Source organism: Mustela nigripes, chromosome 16 (assembly GCF_022355385.1).
Source record: "Mustela nigripes isolate SB6536 chromosome 16, MUSNIG.SB6536, whole genome shotgun sequence".
NCBI lineage: Eukaryota > Metazoa > Chordata > Mammalia > Carnivora > Mustelidae > Mustela > Mustela nigripes.
This window is the reverse complement of record NC_081572.1, coordinates 13,219,249-13,227,581: the sequence shown is the minus strand read 5'-3', so window position 1 is coordinate 13,227,581 and position 8,333 is coordinate 13,219,249. Positions and strand designations below refer to the sequence as shown.

Sequence of the window (8,333 nt, the reverse complement as noted above, 5' to 3'; positions counted from 1 at the left end):
AGGGTTATTTTTTGAAAACCAAATGTGATCCTTTGCAATTAACTTTTATTAAATATTATTTAATTCCAGCAAAGTCTGTGTGTGTGTGTGTGTGTGTGTGTGTGTGTGTGTTTTAAACCCCTGGGTGTCTGACCTTGTTAGGTACTAAGCAAATGACATATTCATTCTTAATGCAACAACAAACAGAAAGTCCCAAGGCAATTCTTATGTGTAGACCCATTTATCAAGACTCTATTAAATACAAAGAATGCCTTTGATATATAATTGCTTGTGAGCTCATAAAATAAAAATTAATTGACAATGATGTGGTATAAATTGCTTCACACAGAAAAAAAACTTGGAAGTTCTGTGACCAAAGGTCTAGCTTTGTCTTTTTTTTTTTTTAAACAAATAAGCTACTAATAAATTTATCAAAGTTTTATTGTATTTTCTGTTTTTATAGAAATTGGCAAAACACTAGAATATTCTGAGATAAATTAGGAGACCATACGTAACCTATACTCACTGGAAACAAGTTTTAGTGATGAAAGAAGACACTGTCCTTGATCCTGAGTGTCCTTTAAAAGGAGGCACCTAAAAAAAAGGGGGGGGGGACATCTGGGTGGCTCAGTTAATTAATCATATGCCTTCAGCCAGGGTCATGATCCCAGGGTCCTGGGATGGAGTCCAGCATAGGGTTCTCTGCTCAGCAGGGAGTCTGCTGCTCCTTCCGCCCAGCTGCTGCCCGTTTGTGCGTGCTCTCTCTCTCTGACAAATAAATACACAAGTATTTACAAATAAATAAATAAAAGGAGGCACCTGTGCAATGATAACTGATTATAGCTACTTAATGCCAAAGCATATTTGACCTATTATCAACAAATGATAACACAGATCTGGAAATAGTGGGGGGTTTTAAAACATTTTATTTTTAAGTTATCTCTACCGCCAATGTGGGGCTCAAGGCAACAACCCCAAGATCAAGAGTCTCATACCCTCCTGACTGAGCCCACTGGGTTCCCCGGGAAATAGTATTTCTTAGCTATGCTGTACCGTAGAGATAGCATGATATTTGACTTTTTGTAGGCTATTTTAAGTATTACCAGAGAGAAAAAAGGGAGTTATGTTTGCTAGTAAGCTTATGTAGTGGGGCACCTGGGTGGCTTCGTTGATTAAGCGGCTGCCTTCCCCTCAGGTTTTCATCTCTGGGTCTTGGGATTGAGTCCCAGGTTGGGCTCCCTGCTCAGCAGGGAATCTGCTTCTCCCTCTTTTCCTCTCCTTCTGCTCCTCCCCACTGCTCTTTCTCGCTTTCTCGAATAAATAAATAAAATCTTTAAAAAAAAAAAAAAAGTATGTACTAATAATGGAAGAACTGATTTGTGTGTCTTTAATTTTCTATAAAATCATTAAGGTCCACACACACACACACACACACACAAAGAATATGTAGTCATTTATATCAAAAACCCTGTTTAACAATTGCTTAGGTGATTGTAATTAGGCTAACTAATGGCCCCCAGAGGTATCAGGTCCTAAACCCTAGAAACTGAAAATGTTATCTTATTAGAAAATGGATCTTTGGGGGGGTTGCCTAACTGGCTCGGCCAGTAGGGCACGTGACTCTTGATCTTGTTTGGGTTGTGAGTTCGAGCCTCACGTTAACTATAGAGATTACTTAAGAATAAAAAGAAAGAAAAACAAACAAACAAACAAAGATATGATATGATGAAGTTAAAGACTTTGAGGGGCACCTGGGTGGCTCAGATGGTTAAGCGTTTGCCTTCAGCTTCGGTCATGGTCTCCAGGTCCTGGGATTGAGCCCCATGTCCGGCACCCAGCTCAGCGGGAAGTCTGCTCCTGCCTCTACCTCAGCCTCTTCCCCTGCCTGTGCTCTCTCTGCCTCTCTCTCTCTCTCAAATGAATAAATAAAATCTTTTTTAAAAAATTAAAGACTTTGAGGAGTGCCTGGGTGGCTCAGTGAGCTAAAGCCTCTGCCTTCGGCTCAGGTCATGATCCCAGGGTCCTGGGATCGAGCCCCGCTTCGGGCTCTCTGCTCAGCAGGGAGCCTGCTTCCTCCTCTCTCTCTGCCTGCTTCTTTGCCTACTTGTGATCTCTGTCAAATAAATAAATAAAATCTTAAAAAAAAAATTGAGGACTTTGAAAAGAGAAAATTAATCTGGATTATCTGGATGGGCCCAAAATACAATCATTAGTGTACATAAGAGAAAGGCAAAGGAAGACTGATACACACAGAAGAGGAGAAAGCATTGTGACCGTGAAGGCAGAGATTGGCTTGATGAAGCTATGAGCCAAGGAACACTCACAAGCACTGGAAGCTGGAAGAGATAAGGAAGGGATTGTCCCCTAGAGACTCCCTGCCATACCTGGATTTCCGCCCAGTAATACCAACGTCAGACTTCTGGGCTCCAGATTGGGAGAGAATCAACCTCTGCAGTTTTGAGCCACTAAGTACATGATTATTTTTGACAGCAGCAAGAGAAGATGAACGCCATGATTCTTTTTATTCACTTGATATAATGGTACCTGATCTGAAATAATTCTAACACAAGTCCATGATCTACTCAAAAGATAAAATACATATAATTTTCTTTGTAAATGATTTACAACAGACTTGAAAATACCAAGTTCTCCCATTGCCTTCATTTTCTTTTTTTTCTTTCTTTCTTTCTTTCTTTTTTTTTTTTTTTAAAGATTTTACTTATTTATTTAACAGGAAGAGAGATCACAAGCAGGCAGAGAGGCAGGCCGAGAGAGAGAGGAGGAAGCTGACTCCCTGCTGAGCAGAGAGCCCGATGCGGGGCTCAATCCCAGGACCCTGAGATCATGACCTGAGCCTAAGGCAGAGGCTTAACCCTACTGAGCCACCCAGACGCCCTGCCTTTATTTTCTTTTTACGTTTTTATTTATTTAAGTATCTGCACGCTGACCCTGGGGCTCAAACTCATGACTCCAAGATCAAGAGTGGAATTCCCCTCCCACAGCCAGCCAGGGCCCCTCTCACGGCCTTTAAAAGAAGCCATTTATAAAAACAAGTGTTTCACACACATTTCAGGAACATTTCTGTAATGTAAGCCTCTTGGCTTTCGATGCAATCAATATGTTAAGGACTCCTAAATTCAAACCTCTAGCCCAAAGGACTCCTCTTAATTTGACGCCTGTATATGCATTTGCCTTTTCAGTATTGTCACTGGATACCCAGTAGGGCCCTCGAACTTAACATAGCCAAAACTGGTTTTCTGTCCTGTTCTGTCCAATTTGCTTATCCCTAAACTGCTCCTTCTTGGTCAGTGGCAACCCCATCTTTCCAGACACTCAGCCAAAAATCTTGTGGACATATTTGACCTCTCTCTACCCCCACGGTCAATAGCAAATCTGATCTTGGCTCTATCTTCAGGTTATCTCCAGGATCTAGCCCTTTCTCGTACCTTCGTCCAAGCCCCCATCATTTTCCTCCTAAATTCTTGCAATAACTTCCCAGCTTCTGTTCAACCTAGTCACCACACAGCAGCCAGAATGATCCACTGTGTAAGTCAGCTCATGCTGCTCCTTTGCCTAAAACCCCTACTGGCTTCCTATTTTATTCAGATTAAAAACCAAGCCTTTATAACAGTCAAAACTTCATCTCCTGCAACTCTTGCCCTCACTCATTCTGGCCTTCAGACAAGCTGGGGTGATCTGATTGCTCTCACCTTAGGGTTCGTGCTCTCGCCTCCACCAGCAATCTTCTTCCCCTATCTGCAAGACTCCGTTCCTGGAGTCTTGCTCAGACTGTGAAGCATGTCATGCTTGGTCTCAGGGTTGGGAGTTCGAGCCCCAGGCTGGGGGTAGAGATTACATAGGGAAAAAAAAAATCCTCTTATTTACTGCAGGTCTTGGCTCACTAGTCGGCCTTCCCTGATCACATCCCACTCCCCATCACCCCAGCTCCCTATTTACAAGTTTATTTTCTGCCACCTCCCGAACCCCCATTCGAATGTTCACAAAGGTGGGAACTTTGGGTCCAATGTGTGCATGGTCAATAAGTTGAACGTGTCGGACATGCCAAATATGAAAACAAACATAGTTGTTAATATAGAGACCCACGGGGGCACCTGGGTGGCTCAGTGGGTTAAAGCCTCTGCCTTCGGCTCAGGTCATGATCTCAGGGTCCTGGGATAGAGTCCCGCATTGGGCTCTCTGCTCAGCGGGGAGCCTGCTTCTTCCTCTCTCTCTCTTCCTGCCTCTCTGCCTACTTGTGATCTGTCTCTGTCAAATAAATAAATAAAATATTTAAAAAAATATATAGGGACGCCTGGGTGGCTCAGTTGGTTAAGCAGCTGCCTTTGGCTCAGGTCATGATCCCAGCGTCCTGGGATCGAGTCCCATATTGGGCTCCTTGCTCCGCAGGGAACCTGCTTCTCCGTCTGACTCTGCCTTCCACTCTGTCTGCCTGTGCTCGCTCTCGCTCGCTCTCTCTGACAAATAAATAAAATCTTAAAAAAAAAAAAATAGAGAGAGACCCACGAGTTCAAATAATTAGCATCATGATATACATTACCATCTTTTTTCAATCAGTATTTCTCTCTGTTGTGGAGAACAGACCTCTGTGCTCTGGAGCAGTAACTCGAAGACAGAGTTTGGGCTTACCGAAGGAAGAGTTTATTACTTTGCCTGGCAATGGAGGCTGCAGCTGACTAATGGCTCCAAAGACTGCAAGCCTGCCTGGGGTATAAAGGCTGAGGGGTTTTATAGGAAAATACAGGATCGGGGCGGTTTTGATAGGAATCTGGTCCATGCTGCCAGCTGGGTAGGTCACGTCTTCAAGGTGGTCTCATGACCAGCGCTGGCACTGGCCATGAGTCTGTTACTAAGTATACATTGAGGTCAGCAGGATGTCAATACTGGTAAGGAATTCCTGGAACAAAGGATTCTACAGAAAGACAAATGAAGGGGAAGGGGAGGAGGAGGCTTCAAGAATGAGGAAGAAAAAAATTCATTCAGTTTAAAAAGCATGTCCATCTTTTCTTCTTTTATTTCATTGTTACTCATTTTTAAGTCATCTCTACTGTCCAAGTGAGGCTTGAACTCGTGACCCCAATCTTTTTTATTTTTTATATCTCTCAGCCCAACATGGGGCTTGAACTCTGGACCTCGACTGAGGACTGCGGACTGGGGACTGAGCCAGCCAGATGACCCAAAGAGTGTGTCCCTCTTAACTTCCATCTATCTTTATGTTTCTATAAAGGTTTCGTTTCTACCTTTCAGATTCCTTCTTCTTCTTTTTTTTTTTTTTAAAAGATTTTATTTATTTATTTGTCAGACAGAGATCACAAGTAGGCAGAGAGGCAGGCAGAGAGAGAGAGGAGGAAGCAGGCTCCCCAATGAGCAGAGAGCTTGATGTGGGGCTCTATCCCAGGACTCTGGGATCATGACCGGAGCTGAAGGCAGAGGCTTTAACCCACTGAGCCACCCAGGTGCCCCCAGTTTCCTTATTCTTTGCTAATTTTCTCTTCTGAAACTAAATTCTTGCTTACAATGTCAGAATCCCCTAAATAAAGGATTTTATAAAGAATCTACCTACATAACAGTACCTTATCTATTTTCTATAACCGTTGTCTAGACTTTTACTGAGATTCTTCTTTACTTCACTTTTTTTGTTTCTTTCCTTTGCAAGCTTTTCCTTAGATTTCAATGTGCTTTCATTTTCTGTTACCTCTAAGCCCAGTGAGGAAGGGCTTCAGTTTGGTGTTGACAGCCAACCAGAGTTTTCTTCTACCTATTAGCCTCTTTCTTAAACCCTCTCTTATTTTTTGAGTCCTAGAAACCACTAATCCATTTACTCCATTACACCTTGGTTCCTTTTTGTCTTTTTGCACTCTTCACCCAAAATGTAGACCTCCAAAAACCTGGTATCTATCAAAGCAAGTGCACACTTGAATATAGAGCCCGGAAACATCTTAGCCTAGTGTGTGTCTCAGCAGTTCTGGCTCCTAGCGTGTGTTCTAGAAATTTCTGTGGGCATTTCAGATTGTCACAATCATTGGGGGGAAAGGGAGTTATCAGTCTGTAATTGGGATGCTGGACAACTATAATGCAGCAAACCTGCACAGTAAAATATTGTCCCGCATTCCACCTGACTTTTCACATCCTGCCAGACACTTATTTATGTGTCTGAGGCCTAGACTCTAACTCCATTTCTTTTTTCTTTTTTTTTTAAGATTTTATTTATTTATTTGACAGACAGAGATCACAAGTAGGCAGAGAGGCAGGCAGAGAGAGAGGAGGAAGCAGGTGCCCCTCTAACTCCATTTCACATATGCTAAGCTCTTTTCTGATGTTTTAATATACATTAAATTTTTTTTTTAAAGATTCATTTATCTGAGAGAGAAAGCACACGTGTGTGAGAGGCGGGTAGAAGGGGCAGAGGGAGAGAATCTCAAGTAGACTTCCCACTTAGCATGGAGCCCAACCTGGTGCTGGATCTCACGACCCCAAGATCATGACTGGAAGAGAAATCAAAAGTGGGACGCTCAGGGGCGCCTGGGTGGCTCAGTGGGTTAAAGCCTCTGCCTTTGGCTCAGGTCATGGTCCCAGGGTCCTGGGATCGAGCCCCACATCGGGCTCTCTGCTTGGCAGGGAGCCTGCTTCCCCCCCCCCCCCCCCCCGCCTACCTGTGATCTCTATCTGTCAAACAAATAAATAAATAAAAAGTGGGACACTCAAACAACTGCACCCCCAAGGCACCCCAGCACCAAAAATTTCTAAGAATTCTCCTATGTGAGAAACAATGGAAGACTGTACTTTCATATAGACAGAACTTTACTAAGAAGTTGTACACCAGTTTGGAAAAATCATGCCACCCACAGTGAGCCCTTATGATGCATGGGGAACCTTATGAAAGACTGTACTTTCATATAGACAGAACTTTACTAAGAAGTTGTACACCAGTTTGGAAAAATCATGCCACCCACAGTGAGCCCTTATGATGCATAGGAAAACATACCTATTGCAGATTTTGCTTTGTTGTTATATACATGTATAAGCAAATGACTACTTTTTGTTATCTCCTATGGTAGACAAATTTAGCCTTTATATTTTGAAGTTTTATTTATTTATTTACTTAAGTAATCTCTACACTCGAGGTGGGAATGGAACTCACTACCCTGAGATCAAGAGTTGCACGCTCCTTGGACTGCGCCAGCTAGGCACTCCTTACCTTTGTATTTTCACATGCATGTTCTTCTGCTATTTTGCAGTGCTTCTCCTTCACATCACAACATCACAGCTAGGATGTTTTGTTCTTGTTTTTAATTATGTGTGCAGATGGGTTATAGCATCCATGACTTTGATTACAGGACAGTAAAAACAAACCACCACCACCACCACAAAACAAGGTCTATTCAGCATTTGGAAAGGGATGCTGGTGCTGATTAAATTCACTAACAGGTAGACCGTTCCAAGATTTCCCATTCGCATGGGAGGCTACTGCTGACAGTTTGACCTCACTTTCAAACATCCTCAACTTTTTTTTTTTTTAAGATTTTATTTATTTATTTGACAGAGATCACAAGTAGGCAGAGAGGCAGGCAGAGAGAGAGAGAAGGGGAAGCAGGCTCCCTGCTGAGCAGAGAGCCCGATGTGGGGCTCGATCTGGGGACCCTGAGATCATGCCCTGAGCCAGAGGCAGAGGCTTTAACCCACTGAGCCACCCAGGTGCCCCTTCACCCTAAACTTTTTAATACGGACCCAGATGGTGCTAACGATAATGAAAACTTGGACGGTCCTTAAAAATTGAAATAACCTCGCATATACATGATCTCGCTTGATGCTCACCAGAGTCCTACAGAGAAAGCCAATAACATGTCTTTCTAAAGATTCTTCTTATTCACATAGCGGATTATAGTAAAAATGAAAATAAACAAACAAACAAAAAATACTTGTTTTATCACCGAACGGCTGTCATACCTTCTCTCTGAGGTCTGAGAGGTGCCACAGATTAAACCACCAAGACTTTCAACCAGATGAAACTTTAGAACTTCTCTCTTTAGGGTTTATTTCAGCCTGCCCATGCAGAGATGAGAACAGTGAGATCCAACAAAAGTTAAGCAACTTGACTACAGTTCTGAGAAATAATATTTCAAAGCAGGAATGTAAGACTGTGGGGCGATCTATTCTGTGACACTAGTTTTCCTCACCGCAAATCTGGGACAAAAACTCACCGAGACAAAACCGGACGTGAGCAGCAGCGGCGAGGGTGAGCCCCCGCCCCAACCCCGCCCCTAACCCCGCCTCCCAGGGCTGCCCGCGGCAGTGCCCGACTGGCGGCCAGCGCAGGGGGCCTCGTGGGGTCCTTC

General features: G+C 43.3%; 1 long non-coding RNA gene across 1 annotated transcript; it reads right to left on the bottom strand.

The window, feature by feature from the left end:
- Positions 1–214: 214 nt before the first annotated feature.
- On the bottom strand, positions 215–8,255 carry LOC132003673 (uncharacterized). The gene is made up of 4 exons (XR_009400266.1): positions 8,199–8,255; positions 7,945–8,040; positions 3,690–3,818; positions 215–747 (listed from the first exon to the last, which is right to left on the bottom strand). It is a non-coding gene; the product is annotated as an uncharacterized LOC132003673 (long non-coding RNA).
- Positions 8,256–8,333: the final 78 nt, after the last annotated feature.